The 25,752-nt window shown below is 49.9% G+C and overlaps 1 long non-coding RNA gene across 1 annotated transcript; it reads left to right on the forward strand.

The window, feature by feature from the left end:
- The first annotated feature begins 13,129 nt into the window (after nt 1–13,129).
- LOC141729515 (uncharacterized) lies at nt 13,130–13,787 on the forward strand. Its single transcript, XR_012581020.1, has 3 exons — nt 13,130–13,250; nt 13,329–13,483; nt 13,708–13,787. It is a non-coding gene; the product is annotated as an uncharacterized LOC141729515 (long non-coding RNA).
- Nucleotides 13,788–25,752: the final 11,965 nt, after the last annotated feature.

Genomic DNA, 25,752 nt, shown 5'->3' on the forward strand with positions numbered 1-25,752 from the left:
ATCATAAGAAGCAAAATATGACTGCAGGGAAAACAAGCTGGAGAGAACAAAAGGTGGTATTGTTATCCTTACCCTCTATTAGAAACATCCACTGTGCTTTGATGTGGTAGCTGCCAGGGGCTTGTTAGCTCTTTGTAGGCAGGTGTGGGTGTTCACTTGTAGGTTTTTTCTCTGGACAAGTCAATTCAATCTTTGCTAAGCTTATATTTGCAGATTACTGTCTAGCACAGTCCAGCATGACATTTTTGAATGTTGTAAAAATACCATGTTACTTGGAAATTGCTAATGATGAGAAGCCTTAGGGAAAAAGAAGATTTCAGGGTTGGAAGATGTGAGAAGAATTTTGTGGGGATATTAGACTGAAATAAAGCGCACTTGAAGCTGGACTGGCACGCTGGCAGATCCCCTATTAAAGAGTAGTGCTTAAATTAGCCTGGGGGTTGCCCATTGTTTCTGTAGAAATCAATGTTTCCTGGTATTCAGAAGTAAGCTGCTTTGAAAAGCTGGAAGGTGCAGTATAGTGACAATCCGTGTGCTTTGGATTAAAAGTAGATTTCAGAAGGGTGATAGGCTTTTGTCTTTTCCTAGAAGTCGATGTAATCCTATCGAGGAGTTTTTAATTCTGTGTTGCCATGTCATCCCTCAGAGCCCTGTCGTACTAATCGTCATACAGATGCAAAACAAAAAATCAGACCCTGTCCCAGCCACTTGGAGCCCAGAACACGATTTCCTCGGGCTGCCATTTGCGTGCCATCGGTACTCACCAGGGAAGCGAGCCGGGGATGTTGCAGCTGTTGGGAACAAACCGCTTCTCGTCACACAGAAATGGAATTCGGACGACGCCTCGGCCAGCCCCTCTCTGCCGTCGTCTCCTGAATCTGCAGCAGAGCAGTTGCAGTCCGTCCGGGTACGTGTAATCCAGCTCCTGACGATCTGAGCACACGGAGCAGCGCTCAGCTGCCGTGGGGGCTCAGGGAAGGCAGAGTGTGCATTGTCATCTTCCTGAACCTACGGACAAATCAAAGTGAGAAGCCACAGGTTGGAAATGAGTCGCATATATGCTAAATAAAACTTGCAGATTTATTTAAGAATTGTTTCTGCTTGTTCTTTTTTGTGCTTCTGTGCTTAGAAAACATCCCTATAAAATCAGTTCAGTTCATCAGTTGAACCTTTGTTTGCAGACCCTCACTGAGCAGAATTTGTTGCAGACTCAGTGCACGCTGCGCTGGAGTGTGAGGAGCTCAGTGCACTGCCGGGAGTGTGAGGAGCTCATGTGTGCTACTTTTTGCTTTAGGACGCTCTAAGGTATTTATTCCTTTTGGGATACATGATGAGAATTCCCAAGAGAGGTAGTTATAAGGTATGACATCGGGAAAAAAGCCTGTGTGGTTGGAATGTTGTTGCTGTCAAAAGTTAATTTTTTCTTAGCCAGTAGTTAGCTTTTTGCTTTATTTTTGTGGCATCAGTATTTTATTGTTTAAAAAATTGCTTCAAAATAACTTCAGTGGTCGACCAGCAGTACCTAGTTCAGATTTGCCTATTTGCTTGTAGCTAAAATGTTCACACCTTGTTTATCCTTCTATTTAAGAAACTGCTGCCCAGCCAACTAATAACTGAATATCTATCTGTCTGGGACATGGGGACAGGATTTAGGTAATGTCTTTTTTCCAGAAAAAAGTTCCAGTGTAGTTTCTAAACAGAGGAAAAGAGCGTGAAAACTCGGGGCTCTGATGCCATTGGGGCACCCCAAGGTCCCCAGGAGAGGGAGCCCCACTGGGGTGCAGGAGCAGGTGTGTTCTCATGTAATATAGAATAAACTATAAATATAAATAGGAAAATTATAAATGTAAAATATTTTTTAAATAGTTAAGTAAAGCGGGGGTTTATTTGTCAATAGGCAGTGTTTTGATTATCCAAATTATAAGTACAAATCATATAAAGGTAGAAATCTAAGTATAGATATATGTCATAAATACATATAAAGTTTAAAAACAGAAGAAAAAATTAGTTGTAGCAGTAGATATGATACATAATACGAATAATAATAATTTAAATACATTTCTAGAATTTTAAATATATTAGATCTAATTATTAATATAATGCATCAAAAGAAACTATAAATATGAATGTGAATATTATTATAGAAAGTATAAAAATATTTCAATCTCGTTTAAAAGAAGGTGGATTTTTGTATTTATTTGGTTAGCGACGAGGTTTTTATTTTGAATAATAGAAGTATTATAGAAGTATAAATCTAAATATAGAAATATACAATCTATAGAGAAAGATATTTGTAAAAACACGAGCGAACGACGCCTCCTTCGGCCGAATGGAACGAGCTCAGCCGAAGCAAGGCGAGACCGGCCGAACCTGACGGCCTCGAGCGAACCGAGGCCAGGCTTGCGAGGCTGCCTGAACGGAGCCGAGCTCAGGCGAACCGAGCCCGCTGCTCTCGTGCGCGCTAATTAGCGCGAGTGCGGTCACCGCCTAATGAGCCCCTGTGCCGCCCCGCGCTCCCGGTCGTGTCCGTGCGATGGGCGGGCCGCCCGCGGGACGCGGCAGCAGGAGAGCCCCGAGCCGGGCGCGTTTAACGTGAGGCGGCGCCGCTTGCCCGCCCTCAGGGAGCCGAGCCGAGCCGAGGCGCGCCGAACGCATGGAGAGCGGCTCCGAGTTCGGCCGAAGCGAGCCGAGCACACAGAGCGACTCCGAGTTCGGCCGAAGCGAGCCGAGGCGCGCCGAAGAGGCGAATGCAGCCGAATGCGGCCGAAGAGAGCCGAGTTTAGCCACAGAGCCGATTCGAGCCGAGTGTCTCCGGAGCGAGCCGAGCTCCGCCGAGCGCAGCATCCCGGGCAGGGCGAGGCGCCGGGCCGGGCTCGGGGTGCAGCCGGGGCTCTGTGAGGCTTCCCCGCCTGTCTCTCTCTCTACCCCTCCTTCCTTCTCAACGTATTCGCCTTCTCTCGCTCCCTTTCCCCCATTCTCTCTCCCCCCACAAGCCCGGCTCCTACCTGTCCTGTCCCTAGCCCGCTACTCCCTTCTGTTCCCCCTGTCTCCGTCCTCTGTCCACCCTCCCTCCTCCACCCTCCCTCTTCCCCCTTCCCGGGTTTCCCTTCCCGTGCAGCTTTCCTCCACAGCCCGACCCCCTCGCCGCCCTTTCTCATGCCCTGCTCTCTTCCCGTGCCCCCTTTCCGTCTTCGCCGCGCAGCCGCGGGGCTCGGGGTGCCGGAGAATAAAGGCCCGAGGGCCGGAGCCCGGCGTCCCTCGGCCCTTGCAGGAGTCCCCGCACGGGGCCGGAGGCTCTCGGCGGATCCCCCCGTGCCGGTCAAATGCCCCGCCGGACAGCGCCGGAGCTGCGGCTTTCCCGGCACGGCGCCGAGAGCGGCCCCCGCTCTGTGCCGCGCCGTGCCCGCCGTCTGTGCCGCTCCCTCTCGCTGCCCCTGGCCCGGGACAGCGAGGCTGGGGAGGAACCTCGGCCTTTCTGGGGGCCGCCCCACTTTCTTGTTGCAGCAGAATCCCTTTCTGCGGGGATGGACGTGTGCAAAGGGCTTGGAGGAAGCGCTGCGCTGCTGTCCGGGGCAGTCGGACTCGTTCTGTGCCTTCTTTGGGGCTCAGGGAAAGGGGGTGAAGACTCGGGGCTCTGATGCCGTTGGGGCACCCCGCGGTCCCCAGGAGCGGGAGCCCCACTGCGGTGCAGGAGCAGGCGGGGGGCGGGCGAGGGGCGTCACGCTGGGGGCCGTGCCCCAGAGGGACCCAAAGCTGCCACCAAATTCAGGGAGGGGTGGGTGTAGAATGCTAAAACCTGTCAAGGTATTCGTTTTTATAGGTCTTGGTAAAGAATAGGAATTTGTCTCTAAATTCATCTGGGGAGAAACCCTCTCTATCCACTCATTGTTTACAGGAATGCAGAAAACTCCGAGTGGAGATGGGTAGCAGTTTTGAAGATAGTGCCCTAGCGTTTTTATCTAGGAATGGACCGAGCTGTGCCCCGAAACCATCAGAACAGCTGCAGGAGCTGGAGGCAATAGAAAGGGCTCTCTGGCACCTTCTGCCTCCGTTCTCTGCCAGTCCCCAAATCGTGTCGCAGTCCCGGAAGAGGCGCTTGTCATCCAGAGTGCCAAATAAAGACCTGTAAATTCCCAGCTCTGCCTTGTGTTTCATGTGGTTTTTTTACTTCATATTTATGTCATTACAGAAAGCAAGGAAAGAAGAAATGTGACTGGTTCCCACTATTGTTGTGTGAAGGCTTTTTTAAAAGGCTGGTGTATTTGTATTCTCTTTCTCCACTCCAAGCTTGACTTTTCCCATTTTTCGACGTCTGCTGCATTGGGTGTCCCAAGGGGTCTTAGGAGTTGGCGCTGATCCTGCTTTTTCTGAGGGTTAATCAAAGTGTGCTAGCAGAATGATAGTTTTCTGCACTGGAAAGCTTTCCCTCAATGCCATCAGTGCACGTACGTGTTTGAATTGTGGAACCAGACGGACTAAGGAAAGCCAAGGCCCGTAGCGGATTTCTGTTTGCTCTGTCTGTGAGAAGCGGGCTGTGTGCTGCACAGGGAGAGGGGCTGTTGGAGTGGCATCGGCGCCAGGTGTGAGTGTGAGGATGATGAGGGGCTCGGAGCAGCCCAGGTGTGAGTGTGAGGATGATGGGGCTCGGAGCAGCCCAGGTGTGAGTGTGAGGATGATGAGGGCTCGGAGCAGCCCAGGTGTGAGGATGATGGGGCTCGGAGCAGCCCAGGTGTGAGCTGTGAGGATGATGAGGGGGTGGCTCTTGCCGGGGCAGTTTTAACGGGGGGAGAGTTTGCCTCTGTACATTTTTGCATGGAGCTGCTGAGTGGAGGGGTTTGTGCCGAGGGACGAATCTTTGTGCCGGGGAGCAGCAGCCGAGCAGGTGAGCCCGTGTGGGTTTGGAGCGGGGAATTTTGTCCTTCCCCTTTGCAATTTCATCTTGCCAGTCCCTCCCCGCTTCCCCAGGAGCAGAAATGGAGCTTATGAGGACGAAAGGGATTAAGGAGAAGGAAGCAGCTCCTCTTCTTTTATTGTCTGCGTTTGAACTGAGGGGATCCCTCTTCACTTGTGGTTTTAAGGGCGTTGATTGCAGGAAAAGCTGCCTTTTCCAGGCTGTTGGGGGTATCCCGGGGGTGACAGGGAATCCCTGCGTTCTATTTGAAGGGGAATGGGAAAAGTATTCTTGTGGTGTTATGGGTTTGGTTTGAAGGCAGCCACCCCATTTTCATCACCCTAGGGTTGAAATGGAGGGGGCAGCCGTGGTGTCCCTCCTTTTCAAGGCTTTGAATGGAGGTGGAAATGGCCCTTTGCCATCAGTCGAAGGCTTTCATTTGAGGAGCGCCCCTTCTTTTGTGCTCTCGTAGGGGACGAACGTGAAGGGGAGAGGACACTTCTTTGCCCTTGTTGAAGGGAGGCGAGCCCCGCCTGCGGCGTCAGTTTCGGGCTTCGGTTGCGGGAAGCTGCAGCTGTGGCAGCGTTTGCAGGGCTGCAAGGGGGCCGTGCCGCTGCATGGGAGGGCGCTTGTGGTGCCCGCGGCCCGGGCCGGAACGTTGCCGCTCGGGAGCGGCGCTGGCACGGCCCGGGCGGCTGCCGGGGCGCACGGGGGATTTGGCGCGGCCGGGCCGGCCAAGGGCGGCGGTGGCGGAGCCGCGCCGGTGCGAGCCGAGGGAGCCGCGCCGGGCCGGCCAAGGGCGGCAGAGGCGGCGCGGGCGGTGCCGCGGCGGCCCGGGCGGTGCCGGCCGCTCCGTCCGCTCCGGGCGCGGGGCTCGGGCGCCGCCGCCACCCCCGGGCCCGGTGCCGGCCCCGCCGGGCAGGGGCAGCGGGCGCGGCTCTCCGGGCCGGCGCCGGCCCCGCGTGCCGGAGGAGCCGCCGGAGGAGCCGGTCTCCTGGCGGGAGCCGCGCTCCGTCCGGGGCCGGCAGCGAGCGCGGGCTTCGGCTGCTCGCAGTGCTGGGGCGGTGCCGCGGTTCGGAGGCGCTTTTTCGGCATTGATTGCATCGCTGTGTTCGGTTTGCAGCGGGGGTACGCTAAGGGCTACGGTTCTTCCTGAGTGCTGCGGTTCTCGGTGCCGGTGGGGATGATAAAAGTTCGTTTCGGATTGGGTTTCGTAGTCGGATATGGTTTTTTTGCCGGGGTATTATGTTTAGAAAGGCGCGCAATGGTTTTTACGGGTCGTAGCGCGAAGCAGCGGTTCGGATTTTAATTCTGTTGAGGTGGCTTTTATTGGCGTGAGCGGGTAGTGTTTGTTTCGGTGGGCTTTTGAGGTAGCGTCGTGTCGTTCATAGCAGCGGGTTTTTAATCTCGAGAATTGCATGTGTGTTTATCGTCTTCCAGGGCTTTTATTTATTTGGTTGGTTTGATTGTAGTGTATGTTTTATGGTTGCGGGTAATTTGGGAGACATTGTTTATGGTTACGTGTGTCTTTAGTCTTTGTGTTTGTTTCTAGGTGTTATTTTTATTTTGATAGCTTGAGGCACTATGGGTTTATTCCGTTGGGAATAATATTTTTGTTGAAAATGAAAGGTTATTCGGTTTTGGGGCTTTTTTTGTTGTTGGGTTTTTTTTTTTGATTATTTTCGTTGTTGTTGTTGTTCTTTCATGTATTTGATTGTTGTTCATCGGTTTTTTTTTGGGAATATGGGTATTTATATGGTGGATCTTTTCAAGTAGTATTGAGTAGTTGTTTTCTTAGTTTTTAGTCCTTGAGATTTTTTCTATTTCGTTAAGTAGTTCGTCTGTTATATTTACAGAGGATTGGTTATTCTTTGAGTTAGTGTAGAGGTAGAATTTTGTTTATTTTTTTTTAGTAACCTTCAGGGTCAGTGGCACTGTTTGGAGTTTAGTAGGTTGGTTTGATTTCGTTTTTTAGTAGTTGTTGTAATTTGCTGTGCGTGTTTCTATAGGGTTTTCTTTTATCTTGGTTCCATTTTTCGGATATGATGAGAATTTGTTATTGAAAAGGGCTTTTGAGGTAGCGTTGTGTCTTTCATAGCAGCGGGTTTTTAATCTCGGGAATTGCATGTGTGTTTATCGTCTTCCAGGGCTTTTATTTATTTGGTTTGTTTGATTGTAGTGTATGTTTTATGGTTGCGGGTAATTTGGGAGACATTGTTTATGGTTACGTTTGTCTTTAGGCTTTGTGTTTATTTCTAGGTGTTATTTTTAATTTGATAGCGTGAGACACTATGGGTTTATTCAGTTAGGTATAAATTTTTTGTTGGAAATGAAAGTTTATTCGGTTTTGGGGCTATTTTTGTTGTTGTGTTTTTTTTTTTTTTTTTTGATTGTTTTTTGCTGTTGTTCTTTCATGTATTTGATTGTTGTTCATCGGGTTTTTTTTTGGGAATATGGGTATTTATATGGTGGATCTTTTCAAGTAGTATTGAGTAGTTGTTTTCTTAGTTTTTAGTCCTTGAGATTTTTTCTATTTCGTTAAGTAGTTCGTCTGTTATATTTACAGAGGATTGGTTATTCTTTGAGTTAGTGTAGAGGTAGAATTTTGTTTATTTTTTTTTAGTAACCTTCAGGGTCAGTGGCACTGTTTGGAGTTTAGTAGGTTGGTTTGATTTCTTTTTTTTAGTAGTTGTTGTAATTTGCTGTGCGTGTTTCTATAGGGTTTTCTTTTATCTTGGTTCCATTTTTCGGATATGATGAGAATTTGTTATTGAAAAGAGTGTTTTGTGGTTTTTTGGCTGGCAGATTTTTGGCTGTTGGAGGTATCTTGATGTTTTTCGAAGATATTGCTGGCAATTCAATGCTCTTTGTATTGTAATTTTATTTAGGAATTGGATTTCTAATGTAATATTATAACTACATTTAAACAAAACAGATGTGTGGAAATGGGAATAAACCTCTCTTGTTTTTATATATTTGATCTTTTTTTAAAATTTTACTTGTAACATAAGTTATTATATATTACAATAAGATATTATCTTTTTTAATTAGAGTATTGTGTATATTTATAGATATGTAGATAGAGAATATAAATATAGACACAACCCAACTCAAATATAAATATAGAAATGTGTTTCAAATATATGCAGGTATACATAAAATTTTTAAATAATTGTAAATATAAAATAACATCAATTGATACTACGCATAATACAAGTAATACTGTATATGTCTTATTTATTATATTATAGGAAATAGATATAAAATAGATATATCAATTGATGTACTATACTTATAAAACAAATTATAGATATGATAATTATAATTATTAAAGTATTTATCAAGTAGTTGAAAATAAAGGATGGTTTTGTTTTTCATTTGGCAAAAGCAGGGGTTTTAGTATAAAAATTATAAATACAAATAATATAAAGGTAGAAGTCTAAGTATATAAATATATCATAAATAGCTAAAGATTAATATAAAAATTAAAAATAAAGGAAAAAACAAGGTTTAGCAGTAGATATGATACGTAATTTAAAAAATAATTTATCTCTATTATTTGAACAGGATACATATTATATATATTTTAAATATAATGCATCAATATAAACTAGAAATATAAATGTGTATATAGTCATGCAAGCTATAAATATAACAATATTTCAGTATAGTTTAAAAGAAGGGTTTTCTGGTATTTATTTAGTTAGAATTGGATTTTTTTTAAATAATAAAAGTGTTTTAGAAATGTAGTTTTAAGCTATAGAAGAACTATATAAGAACTATACAATTAATAGAGAAAGATATTTATAAAAACACAGAGAAATACATATAAACAATAGGAATAGACAGAATATATTGTATAAATTACATGCTACATCAATGTTCACTATAAATATGCGTGTGACTATAAATATGAAAAATAGAAATAAAACTTTTATTTAAACATGGCTTTAAATCAAGGGGGCTTGTTTGACTCTTGCTCGATAGGAGGCAGGTTTCTGGCATTTATTTCAGAGCAGTTTTTGTCTGGGGTCGCCCCTGTTCTTTTTTGCCGCCGTCGCTGCCCGCAGCCCCGAGGCGCGCTGCGCCCCCGGCTGGGGCGGGCGGCAGTGCTGCCTCCTTGTGGGCAGAGCGCGGTACTGCAGCCGTGAGCCGGCAGGCAGCCGAGAGGCCGCCACGTTGGGAGTGGCGTGTCGCGGGTGTCTCGGACTGGCTTGACCTTCTCAAAATGGCGGCCAAAAAGGCGGAGAAAATAGCACACCCCGGTGAGTCTGCCCCCCTGTGTCCAAAGGGCGGTACTGCACCCCCCGAGCCAGCGCCTTGCCTCTCGCCGCTGGGTGCCGGGGGCGGCGGAAGGACGCGGCTGCCGAGCGAAGGAAGTGCGAGGGGCGGGAGCGAGCGGCATCGGAAGAGGGCTGCAGCCCCCGGGCCCGCGCCCGCCACGCTCCAGGCGCTGGGAGCGACCGCGGGCCGGACAATCCCGGCGGGGCGGCCCCGGGCAGGCGGCGCAGGAGGCGGAGCGGGGCCGTGGCTCTCGCCGCCGTCGCTGCCGCCAGCTTTGGAAGGTCGGGCCGGGCGCCCGTCCCGTCCCGCCGGCTCCCGGTCTCTGTAAACTCCTCTGTGGCTTCGCAGGTCCGTGCTGGAGAGTGGGAGAAAGGGCCCTGCTGGTTGCCGTGTCCTCGGTGGGCAGCGAGCTCTGACCTTGGCAGGATGGGCTGCTGAGTAATGGAACAATGGGGATGCGCTTTTATGTATTTAGTGACCTTTACAGATTTCTCCCCCTGCTTCAGGTGAGCGTGCATCATTGCAGGCTTGGGATTGAGTGAAATGCGCTGAGGAAACCGGCTCTGGGGAGGGAAATGCTCTGTTAACATGTGCCTGTTCTTCTGTCAGACTCATCACAGCAGGACAGCATGAAGACTGAAAGTGTAAGAAGATGTGGAGGGAAAGAGAGAATCTGACAGGAGCATCGAACGCACGAGTGCACGAATTTTGCTTTTGGCTTGGATTTAAACTCAGAAGTTGTAAGGAATTTAGGAATGAGAAGGGACATTTCAGAAGGAGAAGGAGTTGTTGTTACAGTCCTGGCAAAATCTCTTGTTCTAGCTAATAAAAGAAGTTATTTTAAATAAAAAAAATTTAAAATGTGGAGGTTTTTTCCTTGACTATTATATTAATTGGTGGTATATGGTGTGTTGTTTTATTTCTTGGTATTATTAACTCTGTGTAAATTGTTTTTTGAGTGAAGCTAACTTTCTGGATGGGTTGGTTTGTATTTGAGGTAGGTTTCAATAGGTTTCTTTCATAGACTTCTCATAGGTATTACTGGGATTTTGGTATTGTTTACTGTATGTATAAACATACAGATTTGGTAGGGCCAGTTGGGCTGCTGGAGTTTTGGGTGTGAATTTATTAGATAGCTTTGGTTAAATACAGAATAATTATGTAAGTTAACAGCAAATGACCCAATTTATCTAGCTATGCTACCTAACCACAAAGTTTTATGTCTTACCAGTTTTCTGTTCTTCTGCTCCAAGTAGCTGTTGCAAAAAAGAAAGCACTGTTATTTTTGTGAAGAGTTTTCTTCTATAACAAGCCCTTTACTCCCCTTGAATCTGAGAGGCCAAACAGCTGCAGCTGTTCTGAGGGCTTTTACACCTGGGAGGATTTGCCCCCTCCCTTTTCCTGGGTGCCATGGGAACGAGAGGCGGGCACCATCGGGGGTATATTAACCCCAGCCTTGGCTGAGGGGCTTCATTCCCTCTCTGGGATGTGCTGGGGTAGGAGTTCTCCTCTCATTTCAGTGAAAAGGCTCTTTCAGCTCATCTCAGCTTGTTTCCAGCAGGTGTTTCTGGGCATCTAAAGCAGCAGAGGCTTGGAAGAGACTGTGAAGAAAACAGCATGGAATACAGGGAGTATGTAGGTTCACAATTTTGGGTTTTGTGTTTAGGGGTGTTAAAGCACCTTTGTAATTTCTGGTTTTGTTCTTGGTTTGTTTTTTATGGTTTTTAGGAGGAGCACGCCTTTCAGAGATTCCAGGTTGTGTCAAGGACAACACTTTTTGCAGCAGATTGATTGTGTAACAGGAGGGATCTGCCCAGTGTCCAAGATGATGTTTGAGATTGAGGCTTCAGGTGAGTTGAGGATTGTGAGTGGGAGAGGGAGGGTGAGCAGGTATCCAGTTAGGAGTTCTTGGGAGGGGGTTTGCAGGCAGCAGGGTGAGAAAGGGTGTTTATTTGTTTATTTGAGGGCCCCCCTCCCCACAAGGCTTCTAGCAGAGGCATTCCCATGTCTTAGAGCACACAGAGTCATCCAGTGCACTCACAGGAATGCCATTTAACTTTGCCTTTCTCTAACCCAGGTGCCAGCCCTAATAAAGGCCACAGCCTTGGAATCAGGATGAAGCTGGAGCCTGAGGGAGCCAGGCACACTCAGGAGAGGGCAAGTAGCTGACTGGCTGGGATTTGGCCCGCATAACTCTGGACTCATTCTTTGGTTTTGGTTTTCTTTATTGTAGCTGACCGAGAGGCTCACAGGCCATCACGAGGCTCTCTGAAGCAGACTCATTTCAGGTGCAACGTGGATTCCCATCACCGATCATCCAAAAGATAAGTTGGGAGCCACGGCCTGGAGATGGGGGCGTAGCAGGTTGGGAGTTCTTGGGACAGATTTAAAAATTAGCGGAGGGAAAAGCAAACTTGTCCAAGGGCCTCTTAGGACAGCTAAAGGGAGAGGCTCTACTTTTGATGGCAGCTTTCAGGCGGGCAGTGCAGAACAGCTCTGGTTTGTGTCGTGGTTTCCGGTGTGCCGTGTTCCCTAGTGTGTCTTTGGGGTCCCTTTTGCCTTCTTCCCTCGAGGCCCTCACCACAAGCATGATGTGTGGTGTTTGATGTCCCCCTGTTTGTCACGTTCTGTGTCACGGGTGTCTGCACACATATGGGTGCCGGAGCTGTTCTGCCCTGCCGCATGGCCAGCTGCAATGGGACAAGCCCTGGGGAGTGTAAATTTGTAATGGGGGCTGTACTTGGGCTCTAGATGCTATTCCTAGATGGACCTAAGGTGTTTGCAGCTTGTGAGTTATCCTGGTGGTGTTTGACACATGTTCTGACTTTCTTTCAGGTGCAGATGCATTGCATCCATGGCAGAGGGTCAGAGTTAGCAGGTGCCGGGCCTTCCTAGGAGCAGGGTGAGTAGCAGACTGGTGGGGTTTTGGCCGATGGGGTGCCAAGATCAGGCACTGATGTTTGGTTCTCTTTACTCTAGCTGTCTGAGAGACACTAGCCCGGTGACAGCAGGACCTTCCCAGCTGACGAGGTGGCCTTTCTTTGCACCTGGCACGCACCGGCATCCCCAGATGTCTGAGAGATAAGTAGAGGGCTATGACCCACAGAGGGGATGAAGGCAGGGTGCTGGTTTGGGAATTACTGGGAAGGGTTTTTGAGTCCAATTTGGCGGTGGGGGGGTGTCCATGAAGTGGCCCCTTAGGCCCCATGAAAGCCAAGTCTCACTTTTGATCACAGTGCTGAGGTGTTCAGGGCAGAGCAGTCCCGGTGTGTCTGGTGTCACTTGTCTGCTGTGCATTATGTGTTGTTTGTGTATCTCCTGTCTTTTACCTTAGCACTTTGAGGGGCCTGTCAGAAACCTTGGCATCATTGTTAGCATCTGTGATCTCTGCATTCCTTGGCCTGGCACCCAGGCCAGAGATGCAATTCTGATACCTGTCTGAGCTCCCCAGTCAAAAGTTCTCTCTTTGGAAGCATCCAGTCAGATGTCTTGTCAGGTCTTGTTCTGAGCTGTACGGACAGCTGTGCCCCACCTGGATCCATTATGGTGGATTAGGGCTTGAAAGAATGTGAGGGCAGGCAGAGGATTCTGACCATAGGATTCCTAGGCATCCATCTTTGAATGATTGATTCCAAGAACAGTAGTTAGCATCTTCTTCCTGCAGTGTTCTCTGAGCCTCATCAGCTCACCGTCAGTTTGAACTCAGTCATCTCCTTTTGCATGCTCTCAGTCCTTGCAGCCATTTTCCTTGCCAAGAGATTTCTGTTCCTGTTGTGTCCCCGTTGTGTGTCCTGTCCTGTCTGTCCTGTGTCACGGGTGTCAGCACACATTTGTGCCGGGGCTGCTCTGCCCTGCCGCATAGCCTGGTGCGATAGGAGAGGGCCCGGGGACTTGGAATGTGTAATGTGGGGTGCAGGTGGACTCCGGATGGGATTTGTAGATGGACACAGGACATCTGGAGCTCTTAAGTTGTCCTGCAACAGTGTGACTCTTGTCCTAACGTTTTTTTCAGATTCAGATGAATTAAATCTGAGCCAGAGGGCCCCATCCCGTGTGAGGGGATTCCCCCGAGCAGGTGAGGCCCCATTTGTCTGTGGAGCAGAAGTGTACATGGTGACTCTGTTAGAGCTCACTTCTTTGTCTTTCTTTTTAGGAAGTGAATCTGGATAGCAGCAGTCAAGGTGAGCCGTGGAGAGAAGTGGTTGTTATTGCTCAGCTCTCAAGGAGAAGAATTTTTTCAGCAGCTTGATCATGTCACAAGAGGGATCTGCCCAGTGTCAAGGATGATGTTTGAGATTGAGGCTTCAGGTGAGTTGAGGATTGTGAGTGGGAGAGGGAGGGTGAGCAGGTATCCAGTTAGGAGTTCTTGGGAGGGGGTTTGCAGGCAGCAGGGTGAGAAAGGGTGTTTATTTGTTTATTTGAGGGCCCCCCCCACAAGGCTTCTAGCAGAGGCATTCCCATGTCTTAGAGCACACAGAGTCATCCAGTGCACTCACAGGAATGCCATTTAACTTTGCCTTTCTCTAACCCAGGTGCCAGCCCTAATAAAGGCCACAGCCTTGGAATCAGGATGAAGCTGGAGCCTGAGGGAGCCAGGCACACTCAGGAGAGGGCAAGTAGCTGACTGGCTGGGATTTGGCCCGCATAACTCTGGACTCATTCTTTGGTTTTGGTTTTCTTTATTGTAGCTGACCGAGAGGCTCACAGGCGATCACGAGGCTCTCTGAAGCAGACTCATTTCAGGTGCAACGTGGATTCCCATCACCGATCATCCCAAAGATAAGTTGGGAGCCACGGCCTGGAGATGGGGGCGTAGCAGGTTGGGAGTTCTTGGGACAGATTTAAAAATTAGCGGAGGGAAAAGCAAACTTGTCCAAGGGCCTCTTAGGACAGCTAAAGGGAGAGGCTCTACTTTTGATGGCAGCTTTCAGGCGGGCAGTGCAGAACAGCTCTGGTTTGTGTCGTGGTTTCCGGTGTGCCGTGTTCCCTAGTGTGTCTTTGGGGTCCCTTTTGCCTTCTTCCCTCGAGGCCCTCACCACAAGCATGATGTGTGGTGTTTGATGTCCCCCTGTTTGTCACGTTCTGTGTCACGGGTGTCTGCACACATATGGGTGCCGGAGCTGTTCTGCCCTGCCACATGGCCAGCTGCAATGGGACAAGCCCTGGGGAGTGTAAATTTGTAATGGGGGCTGTACTTGGGCTCTAGATGCTATTCCTAGATGGACCTAAGGTGTTTGCAGCTTGTGAGTTATCCTGGTGGTGTTTGACACATGTTCTAACTTTCTTTCAGGTGCAGATGCATTGCATCCATGGCAGAGGGTCAGAGTTAGCAGGTGCCGGGCCTTCCTAGGAGCAGGGTGAGTAGCAGACTTGTGGGGTTTTGGCCGATGGGGTGCCAAGATCAGGCACTGATGTTTGGTTCTCTTTACTCTAGCTGTCTGAGAGACACCAGCCCGGTGACAGCAGGACCTTCCCAGCTGACGAGGTGGCCTTTCTTTGCACGTGGCACGGACCGGCATCGCCAGATGTCTGAGAGATAAGTAGAGGGCTATGACCCACAGAGGGGATGAAGGCAGGGTGCTGGTTTGGGAATTACTGGGAAGGGTTTTTGAGTCCAATTTGGTGGTGGGGGGGTGTCCATGAAGTGGCCCCTTAGGCCCCATGAAAGCCAAGTCTCACCTTTGATCACAGTGCTGAGGTGTTCAGGGCAGAGCAGTCCCGGTGTGTCTGGTGTCACTTGTCTGCTGTGCATTATGTGTTGTTTGTGTATCTCCTGTCTTTTACCTTAGCACTTTGAGGGGCCTGTCAGAAACCTTGGCATCATTGTTAGCATCTGTGATCTCTGCATTCCTTGGCCTGGCACCCAGGCCAGAGATGCAATTCTGATACCTGTCTGAGCTCCCCAGTCAAAAGTTCTCTCTTTGGAAGCATCCAGTCAGATGTCTTGTCAGGTCTTGTTCTGAGCTGTACTGACAGCTGTGCCCCACCTGGATCCATTATGGTGGATTAGGGCTTGAAAGAATGTGAGGGCAGGCAGAGGATTCTGACCATAGGATTCCTAGGCATCCATCTTTGAATGATTGATTCCAAGAACAGTAGTTAGCATCTTCTTCCTGCAGTGTTCTCTGAGCCTTATCAGCTCACCGTCAGTTTGAACTCAGTCATCTCCTTTTGCATGCTCTCAGTCCTTGCAGCCATTTTCCTTGCCAAGAGATTTCTGTTCCTGTTGTGTCCCCGTTGTGTGTCCTGTCCTGTCTGTCCTGTGTCACGGGTGTCAGCACACATTTGTGCCGGGGCTGCTCTGCCCTGCCGCATAGCCTGGTGCGATAGGAGAGGGCCCGGGGACTTGGAATGTGTAATGTGGGGTGTAGTTGGACTCCAGATGGGATTTGTAGATGGACACAGGACATCTGGAGCTCTTAAGTTGTCCTGCAACAGTGTGACTCTTGTCCTAACGTTTTTTTCAGATTCAGATGAATTAAGTCTGAGCCAGAGGGCCCCATCCCGGGTGAGGGGATTCCCCCTGGCAGGTGAGGCCCCATTTGTCTGTGGAGCAGAAGTGTACATGGTGACTCTGTTAGAGCTCACTTCTTTGTCTTTCTTTTTAGGAAGTGAATCTGGATAGCAGCAGTCAAGGTGAGCCGTGGAGAGAAGTGGTTGTTATTGCTCAGCTCTCAAGGAGAAGAATTTTTTCAGCAGCTTGATCATGTCACAAGAGGGATCTGCCCAGTGTCAAGGATGATGTTTGAGATTGAGGCTTCAGGTGAGTTGAGGATTGTGAGTGGGAGAGGGAGGGTGAGCAGGTATCCAGTTAGGAGTTCTTGGGAGGGGGTTTGCAGGCAGCAGGGTGAGAAAGGGTGTTTATTTGAGGGCCCCCCCCACAAGGCTTCTAGCAGAGGCATTCCCATGTCTTAGAGCACACAGAGTCATCCAGTGCACTCACAGGAATGCCATTTAACTTTGCCTTTCTCTAACCCAGGTGCCAGCCCTAATAAAGGCCACAGCCTTGGAATCAGGATGAAGCTGGAGCCTGAGGGAGCCAGGCACACTCAGGAGAGGGCAAGTAGCTGACTGGCTGGGATTTGGCCCGCATAACTCTGGACTCATTCTTTGGTTTTGGTTTTCTTTATTGTAGCTGACCGAGAGGCTCACAGGCCATCACGAGGCTCTCTGAAGCAGACTCATTTCAGGTGCAACGTGGATTCCCATCACCGATCATCCCAAAGATAAGTTGGGAGCCACGGCCTGGAGATGGGGGCGTAGCAGGTTGGGAGTTCTTGGGACAGATTTAAAAATTAGCGGAAGGAAAAGCAAACTTGTCCAAGGGCCTCTTAGGACAGCTAAAGGGAGAGGCTCTACTTTTGATGGCAGCTTTCAGGCGGGCAGTGCAGAACAGCTCTGGTTTGTGTCGTGGTTTCCGGTGTGCCGTGTTCCCTAGTGTGTCTTTGGGGTCCCTCTTGCCTTCTTCCCTCGAGGCCCTCACCACAAGCATGATGTGTGGTGTTTGATGTCCCCCTGTTTGTCACGTTCTGTGTCACGGGTGTCTGCACACATATGGGTGCCGGAGCTGTTCTGCCCTGCCGCATGGCCAGCTGCAATGGGACAAGCCCTGGGGAGTGTAAATTTGTAATGGGGGCTGTACTTGGGCTCTAGATGCTATTCCTAGATGGACCTAAGGTGTTTGCAGCTTGTGAGTTATCCTGGTGGTGTTTGACACATGTTCTGACTTTCTTTCAGGTGCAGATGCATTGCATCCATGGCAGAGGGTCAGAGTTAGCAGGTGCCGGGCCTTCCTAGGAGCAGGGTGAGTAGCAGACTTGTGGGGTTTTGGCCGATGGGGTGCCAAGATCAGGCACTGATGTTTGGTTCTCTTTACTCTAGCTGTCCGAGAGACACCAGCCCGGTGACAGCAGGACCTTCCCAGCTGACGAGGTGGCCTTTCTTTGCACGTGGCACGGACCGGCATCGCCAGATGTCTGAGAGATAAGTAGAGGGCTATGACCCACAGAGGGGATGAAGGCAGGGTGCTGGTTTGGGAATTACTGGGAAGGGTTTTTGAGTCCAATTTGGCGGTGGGGGGGTGTCCATGAAGTGGCCCCTTAGGCCCCATGAAAGCCAAGTCTCACCTTTGATCACAGTGCTGAGGTGTTCAGGGCAGAGCAGTCCCGGTGTGTCTGGTGTCACTTGTCTGCTGTGCATTATGTGTTGTTTGTGTATCTCCTGTCTTTTACCTTAGCACTTTGAGGGGCCTGTCAGAAACCTTGGCATCATTGTTAGCATCTGTGATCTCTGCATTCCTTGGCCTGGCACCCAGGCCATAGAACTTTTGACTCGGGAGCTCAGGCAGGCATCAGACTCTTCTCTCTTTGGAAGCATCCAGTCAGATGTCTTGTCAGGTCTTGTTCTGAGCTGTACAGACAGCTGTGCCCCACCTGGATCCATTATGGTGGATTAGGGCTTGAAAGAATGTGAGGGCAGGCAGAGGATTCTGACCATAGGATTCCTAGGCATCCATCTTTACTGTTCTTGGAATCAATCATTCAGTTAGCATCTTCTTCCTGCAGTGTTCTCTGAGCCTCATCAGCTCACCGTCAGTTTGAACTCAGTCATCTCCTTTTGCATGCTCTCAGTCCTTGCAGCCATTTTCCTTGCCAAGAGATTTCTGTTCCTGTTGTGTCCCCGTTGTGTGTCCTGTCCTGTCTGTCCTGTGTCACGGGTGTCAGCACACATTTGTGCCGGGGCTGCTCTGCCCTGCCGCATAGCCTGGTGCGATAGGAGAGGGCCCGGGGACTTGGAATGTGTAATGTGGGGTGTAGTTGGACTCCAGATGGGATTTGTAGATGGACACAGGACATCTGGAGCTCTTAAGTTGTCCTGCAACAGTGTGACTCTTGTCCTAACGTTTTTTTCAGATTCAGATGAATTAAATCTGGGCCAGAGGGCCCCAACCTCTGTGAGGGGATTCCCCCGAGCAGGTGAGGCCCCATTTGTCTGTGGAGCAGAAGTGTACATGGTGACTCTGTTAGAGCTCTGTTCTTTGTATTTCTTTTTAGGAAGTGAATCTGGATAGCAGCAGTCAAGGTGAGCCATGGAGACAAGTGGTTGTTATTGCTCAGCTCTCAAGGAGAAGAATTTTTTCAGCAGCTTGATCATGTCACAAGAGGGATCTGCCCAGTGTCAAGGATGATGTTTGAGATTGAGGCTTCAGGTGAGTTGAGGATTGTGAGTGGGAGAGGGAGGGTGAGCAGGTATCCAGTTAGGAGTTCTTGGGAGGGGGTTTGCAGGCAGCAGGGTGAGAAAGGGTGTTTATTTGTTTATTTGAGGGCCCCCCCCACAAGGCTTCTAGCAGAGGCATTCCCATGTCTTAGAGCACACAGAGTCATCCAGTGCACTCACAGGAATGCCATTTAACTTTGCCTTTCTCTAACCCAGGTGCCAGCCCTAATAAAGGCCACAGCCTTGGAATCAGGATGAAGCTGGAGCCTGAGGGAGCCAGGCACACTCAGGAGAGGGCAAGTAGCTGACTGGCTGGGATTTGGCCCGCATAACTCTGGACTCATTCTTTGGTTTTGGTTTTCTTTATTGTAGCTGACCGAGAGGCTCACAGGCCATCACGAGGCTCTCTGAAGCAGACTCATTTCAGGTGCAACGTGGATTCCCATCACCGATCATCCCAAAGATAAGTTGGGAGCCACGGCCTGGAGATGGGGGCGTAGCAGGTTGGGAGTTCTTGGGACAGATTTAAAAATTAGCGGAAGGAAAAGCAAACTTCTCCAAGGGCCTCTTAGGACAGCTAAAGGGAGAGGCTCTACTTTTGATGGCAGCTTTCAGGCGGGCAGTGCAGAACAGCTCTGGTTTGTGTCGTGGTTTCCGGTGTGCCGTGTTCCCTAGTGTGTCTTTGGGGTCCCTTTTGCCTTCTTCCCTCGAGGCCCTCACCACAAGCATGATGTGTGGTGTTTGATGTCCCCCTGTTTGTCACGTTCTGTGTCACGGGTGTCTGCACACATATGGGTGCCGGAGCTGTTCTGCCCTGCCGCATGGCCAGCTGCAATGGGACAAGCCCTGGGGAGTGTAAATTTGTAATGGGGGCTGTACTTGGGCTCTAGATGCTATTCCTAGATGGACCTAAGGTGTTTGCAGCTTGTGAGTTATCCTGGTGGTGTTTGACACATGTTCTAACTTTCTTTCAGGTGCAGATGCATTGCATCCATGGCAGAGGGTCAGAGTTAGCAGGTGCCGGGCCTTCCTAGGAGCAGGGTGAGTAGCAGACTTGTGGGGTTTTGGCCGATGGGGTGCCAAGATCAGGCACTGATGTTTGGTTCTCTTTACTCTAGCTGTCCGAGAGACACCAGCCCGGTGACAGCAGGACCTTCCCAGCTGACGAGGTGGCCTTTCTTTGCACGTGGCACGGACCGGCATCGCCAGATGTCTGAGAGATAAGTAGAGGGCTATGACCCACAGAGGGGATGAAGGCAGGGTGCTGGTTTGGGAATTACTGGGAAGGGTTTTTGAGTCCAATTTGGCGGTGGGGGGGTGTCCATGAAGTGGCCCCTTAGGCCCCATGAAAGCCAAGTCTCACCTTTGATCACAGTGCTGAGGTGTTCAGGGCAGAGCAGTCCCGGTGTGTCTGGTGTCACTTGTCTGCTGTGCATTATGTGTTGTTTGTGTATCTCCTGTCTTTTACCTTAGCACTTTGAGGGGCCTGTCAGAAACCTTGGCATCATTGTTAGCATCTGTGATCTCTGCATTCCTTGGCCTGGCACCCAGGCCAGAGATGCAATTCTGATACCTGTCTGAGCTCCCCAGTCAAAAGTTCTCTCTTTGGAAGCATCCAGTCAGATGTCTTGTCAGGTCTTGTTCTGAGCTGTACGGACAGCTGTGCCCCACCTGGATCCATTATGGTGGATTAGGGCTTGAAAGAATGTGAGGGCAGGCAGAGGATTCTGACCATAGGATTCCTAGGCATCCATCTTTGAATGATTGATTCCAAGAACAGTAGTTAGCATCTTCTTCCTGCAGTGTTCTCTGAGCCTTATCAGCTCACCGTCAGTTTGAACTCAGTCATCTCCTTTTGCATGCTCTCAGTCCTTGCAGCCATTTTCCTTGCCAAGAGATTTCTGTTCCTGTTGTGTCCCCGTTGTGTGTCCTGTCCTGTCTGTCCTGTGTCACGGGTGTCAGCACACATTTGTGCCGGGGCTGCTCTGCCCTGCCGCATAGCCTGGTGCGATAGGAGAGGGCCCGGGGACTTGGAATGTGTAATGTGGGGTGTAGTTGGACTCCAGATGGGATTTGTAGATGGACACAGGACATCTGGAGCTCTTAAGTTGTCCTGCAACAGTGTGACTCTTGTCCTAACGTTTTTTTCAGATTCAGATGAATTAAATCTGGGCCAGAGGGCCCCATCCTGGGTGAGGGGATTCCCCCGAGCAGGTGAGGCCCCATTTGTCTGTGGAGCAGAAGTGTACATGGTGACTCTGTTAGAGCTCACTTCTTTGTCTTTCTTTTTAGGAAGTGAATCTGGATAGCAGCAGTCAAGGTGAGCCGTGGAGAGAAGTGGTTGTTATTGCTCAGCTCTCAAGGAGAAGAATTTTTTCAGCAGCTTGATCATGTCACAAGAGGGATCTGCCCAGTGTCAAGGATGATGTTTGAGATTGAGGCTTCAGGTGAGTTGAGGATTGTGAGTGGGAGAGGGAGGGTGAGCAGGTATCCAGTTAGGAGTTCTTGGGAGGGAGTTTGCAGGCAGCAGGGTGAGAAAGGGTGTTTATTTGTTTATTTGAGGGCCCCCCCCACAAGGCTTCTAGCAGAGGCATTCCCATGTCTTAGAGCACACAGAGTCATCCAGTGCACTCACAGGAATGCCATTTAACTTTGCCTTTCTCTAACCCAGGTGCCAGCCCTAATAAAGGCCACAGCCTTGGAATCAGGATGAAGCTGGAGCCTGAGGGAGCCAGGCACACTCAGGAGAGGGCAAGTAGCTGACTGGCTGGGATTTGGCCCGCATAACTCTGGACTCATTCTTTGGTTTTGGTTTTCTTTATTGTAGCTGACCGAGAGGCTCACAGGCCATCACGAGGCTCTCTGAAGCAGACTCATTTCAGGTGCAACGTGGATTCCCATCACCGATCATCCAAAAGATAAGTTGGGAGCCACGGCCTGGAGATGGGGGCGTAGCAGGTTGGGAGTTCTTGGGACAGATTTAAAAATTAGCGGAGGGAAAAGCAAACTTGTCCAAGGGCCTCTTAGGACAGCTAAAGGGAGAGGCTCTACTTTTGATGGCAGCTTTCAGGCGGGCAGTGCAGAACAGCTCTGGTTTGTGTCGTGGTTTCCGGTGTGCCGTGTTCCCTAGTGTGTCTTTGGGGTCCCTTTTGCCTTCTTCCCTCGAGGCCCTCACCACAAGCATGATGTGTGGTGTTTGATGTCCCCCTGTTTGTCACGTTCTGTGTCACGGGTGTCTGCACACATATGGGTGCCGGAGCTGTTCTGCCCTGCCGCATGGCCAGCTGCAATGGGACAAGCCCTGGGGAGTGTAAATTTGTAATGGGGGCTGTACTTGGGCTCTAGATGCTATTCCTAGATGGACCTAAGGTGTTTGCAGCTTGTGAGTTATCCTGGTGGTGTTTGACACATGTTCTGACTTTCTTTCAGGTGCAGATGCATTGCATCCATGGCAGAGGGTCAGAGTTAGCAGGTGCCGGGCCTTCCTAGGAGCACGGTGAGTAGCAGACTTGTGGGGTTTTGGCCGATGGGGTGCCAAGATCAGGCACTGACGTTTGGTTCTCTTTACTCTAGCTGTCTGAGAGACACCAGCCCGGTGACAGCAGGACCTTCCCAGCTGACGAGGTGGCCTTTCTTTGCACGTGGCACGGACCGGCATCGCCAGATGTCTGAGAGATAAGTAGAGGGCTATGACCCACAGAGGGGATGAAGGCAGGGTGCTGGTTTGGGAATTACTGGGAAGGGTTTTTGAGTCCAATTTGGCGGTGGGGGGGTGTCCATGAAGTGGCCCCTTAGGCCCCATGAAAGCCAAGTCTCACCTTTGATCACAGTGCTGAGGTGTTCAGGGCAGAGCAGTCCCGGTGTGTCTGGTGTCACTTGTCTGCTGTGCATTATGTGTTGTTTGTGTATCTCCTGTCTTTTACCTTAGCACTTTGAGGGGCCTGTCAGAAACCTTGGCATCATTGTTAGCATCTGTGATCTCTGCATTCCTTGGCCTGGCACCCAGGCCATAGAACTTTTGACTCGGGAGCTCAGACAGGCATCAGACTCTCTTCTGTCTTTGGAAGCATCCAATCAGATGTCTTGTCAGGTCTTGTTCTGAGCTGTACGGACAGCTGTGCCCCACCTGGATCCATTATGGTGGATTAGGGCTTGAAAGAATGTGAGGGCAGGCAGAGGATTCTGACCATAGGATTCCTAGGCATCCATCTTTACTGTTCTTGGAATCAATCATTCAGTTAGCATCTTCTTCCTGCAGTGTTCTCTGAGCCTCATCAGCTCACCGTCAGTTTGAACTCAGTCATCTCCTTTTGCATGCTCTCAGTCCTTGCAGCCATTTTCCTTGCCAAGAGATTTCTGTTCCTGTTGTGTCCCCGTTGTGTGTCCTGTCCTGTCTGTCCTGTGTCACGGGTGTCAGCACACATTTGTGCCGGGGCTGCTCTGCCCTGCCGCATAGCCTGGTGCGATAGGAGAGGGCCCGGGGACTTGGAATGTGTAATGTGGGGTGTAGTTGGACTCCAGATGGGATTTGTAGATGGACACAGGACATCTGGAGCTCTTAAGTTGTCCTGCAACAGTGTGACTCTTGTCCTAACGTTTTTTTCAGATTCAGATGAATTAAGTCTGAGCCAGAGGGCCCCATCCCGGGTGAGGGGATTCCCCCTGGCAGGTGAGGCCCCATTTGTCTGTGGAGCAGAAGTGTACATGGTGACTCTGTTAGAGCTCACTTCTTTGTCTTTCTTTTTAGGAAGTGAATCTGGATAGCAGCAGTCAAGGTGGGCCGTGGAGAGAAGTGGTTGTTATTGCTCAGCTCTCAAGGAGAAGAATTTTTTCAGCAGCTTGATCATGTCACAAGAGGGATCTGCCCAGTGTCAAGGATGATGTTTGAGATTGAGGCTTCAGGTGAGTTGAGGATTGTGAGTGGGAGAGGGAGGGTGAGCAGGTATCCAGTTAGGAGTTCTTGGGAGGGGGTTTGCAGGCAGCAGGGTGAGAAAGGGTGTTTATTTGTTTATTTGAGGGCCCCCCCCACAAGGCTTCTAGCAGAGGCATTCCCATGTCTTAGAGCACACAGAGTCATCCAGTGCACTCACAGGAATGCCATTTAACTTTGCCTTTCTCTAACCCAGGTGCCAGCCCTAATAAAGGCCACAGCCTTGGAATCAGGATGAAGCTGGAGCCTGAGGGAGCCAGGCACACTCAGGAGAGGGCAAGTAGCTGACTGGCTGGGATTTGGCCCGCATAACTCTGGACTCATTCTTTGGTTTTGGTTTTCTTTATTGTAGCTGACCGAGAGGCTCACAGGCGATCACGAGGCTCTCTGAAGCAGACTCATTTCAGGTGCAACGTGGATTCCCATCACCGATCATCCCAAAGATAAGTTGGGAGCCACGGCCTGGAGATGGGGGCGTAGCAGGTTGGGAGTTCTTGGGACAGATTTAAAAATTAGCGGAAGGAAAAGCAAACTTGTCCAAGGGCCTCTTAGGACAGCTAAAGGGAGAGGCTCTACTTTTGATGGCAGCTTTCAGGCGGGCAGTGCAGAACAGCTCTGGTTTGTGTCGTGGTTTCCGGTGTGCCGTGTTCCCTAGTGTGTCTTTGGGGTCCCTTTTGCCTTCTTCCCTCGAGGCCCTCACCACAAGCATGATGTGTGGTGTTTGATGTCCCCCTGTTTGTCACGTTCTGTGTCACGGGTGTCTGCACACATATGGGTGCCGGAGCTGTTCTGCCCTGCCGCATGGCCAGCTGCAATGGGACAAGCCCTGGGGAGTGTAAATTTGTAATGGGGGCTGTACTTGGGCTCTAGATGCTATTCCTAGATGGACCTAAGGTGTTTGCAGCTTGTGAGTTATCCTGGTGGTGTTTGACACATGTTCTGACTTTCTTTCAGGTGCAGATGCATTGCATCCATGGCAGAGGGTCAGAGTTAGCAGGTGCCGGGCCTTCCTAGGAGCACGGTGAGTAGCAGACTTGTGGGGTTTTGGCCGATGGGGTGCCAAGATCAGGCACTGATGTTTGGTTCTCTTTACTCTAGCTGTCTGAGAGACACCAGCCCGGTGACAGCAGGACCTTCCCAGCTGACGAGGTGGCCTTTCTTTGCACGTGGCACGGACCGGCATTGCCAGATGTCTGAGAGATAAGTAGAGGGCTATGACCCACAGAGGGGATGAAGGCAGGGTGCTGGTTTGGGAATTACTGGGAAGGGTTTTTGAGTCCAATTTGGCGGTGGGGGGGTGTCCATGAAGTGGCCCCTTAGGCCCCATGAAAGCCAAGTCTCACCTTTGATCACAGTGCTGAGGTGTTCAGGGCAGAGCAGTCCCGGTGTGTCTGGTGTCACTTGTCTGCTGTGCATTATGTGTTGTTTGTGTATCTCCTGTCTTTTACCTTAGCACTTTGAGGGGCCTGTCAGAAACCTTGGCATCATTGTTAGCATCTGTGATCTCTGCATTCCTTGGCCTGGCACCCAGGCCAGAGATGCAATTCTGATACCTGTCTGAGCTCCCCAGTCAAAAGTTCTCTCTTTGGAAGCATCCAGTCAGATGTCTTGTCAGGTCTTGTTCTGAGCTGTACGGACAGCTGTGCCCCACCTGGATCCATTATGGTGGATTAGGGCTTGAAAGAATGTGAGGGCAGGCAGAGGATTCTGACCATAGGATTCCTAGGCATCCATCTTTGAATGATTGATTCCAAGAACAGTAGTTAGCATCTTCTTCCTGCAGTGTTCTCTGAGCCTTATCAGCTCACCGTCAGTTTGAACTCAGTCATCTCCTTTTGCATGCTCTCAGTCCTTGCAGCCATTTTCCTTGCCAAGAGATTTCTGTTCCTGTTGTGTCCCCGTTGTGTGTCCTGTCCTGTCTGTCCTGTGTCACGGGTGTCAGCACACATTTGTGCCGGGGCTGCTCTGCCCTGCCGCATAGCCTGGTGCGATAGGAGAGGGCCCGGGGACTTGGAATGTGTAATGTGGGGTGTAGTTGGACTCCAGATGGGATTTGTAGATGGACACAGGACATCTGGAGCTCTTAAGTTGTCCTGCAACAGTGTGACTCTTGTCCTAACGTTTTTTTCAGATTCAGATGAATTAAATCTGGGCCAGAGGGCCCCATCCTGGGTGAGGGGATTCCCCCGAGCAGGTGAGGCCCCATTTGTCTGTGGAGCAGAAGTGTACATGGTGACTCTGTTAGAGCTCACTTCTTTGTCTTTCTTTTTAGGAAGTGAATCTGGATAGCAGCAGTCAAGGTGAGCCGTGGAGAGAAGTGGTTGTTATTGCTCAGCTCTCAAGGAGAAGAATTTTTTCAGCAGCTTGATCATGTCACAAGAGGGATCTGCCCAGTGTCAAGGATGATGTTTGAGATTGAGGCTTCAGGTGA

The sequence above is a fragment of the Zonotrichia albicollis genome, chromosome 7, assembly GCF_047830755.1.
Source record: "Zonotrichia albicollis isolate bZonAlb1 chromosome 7, bZonAlb1.hap1, whole genome shotgun sequence".
Lineage (NCBI taxonomy): Eukaryota > Metazoa > Chordata > Aves > Passeriformes > Passerellidae > Zonotrichia > Zonotrichia albicollis.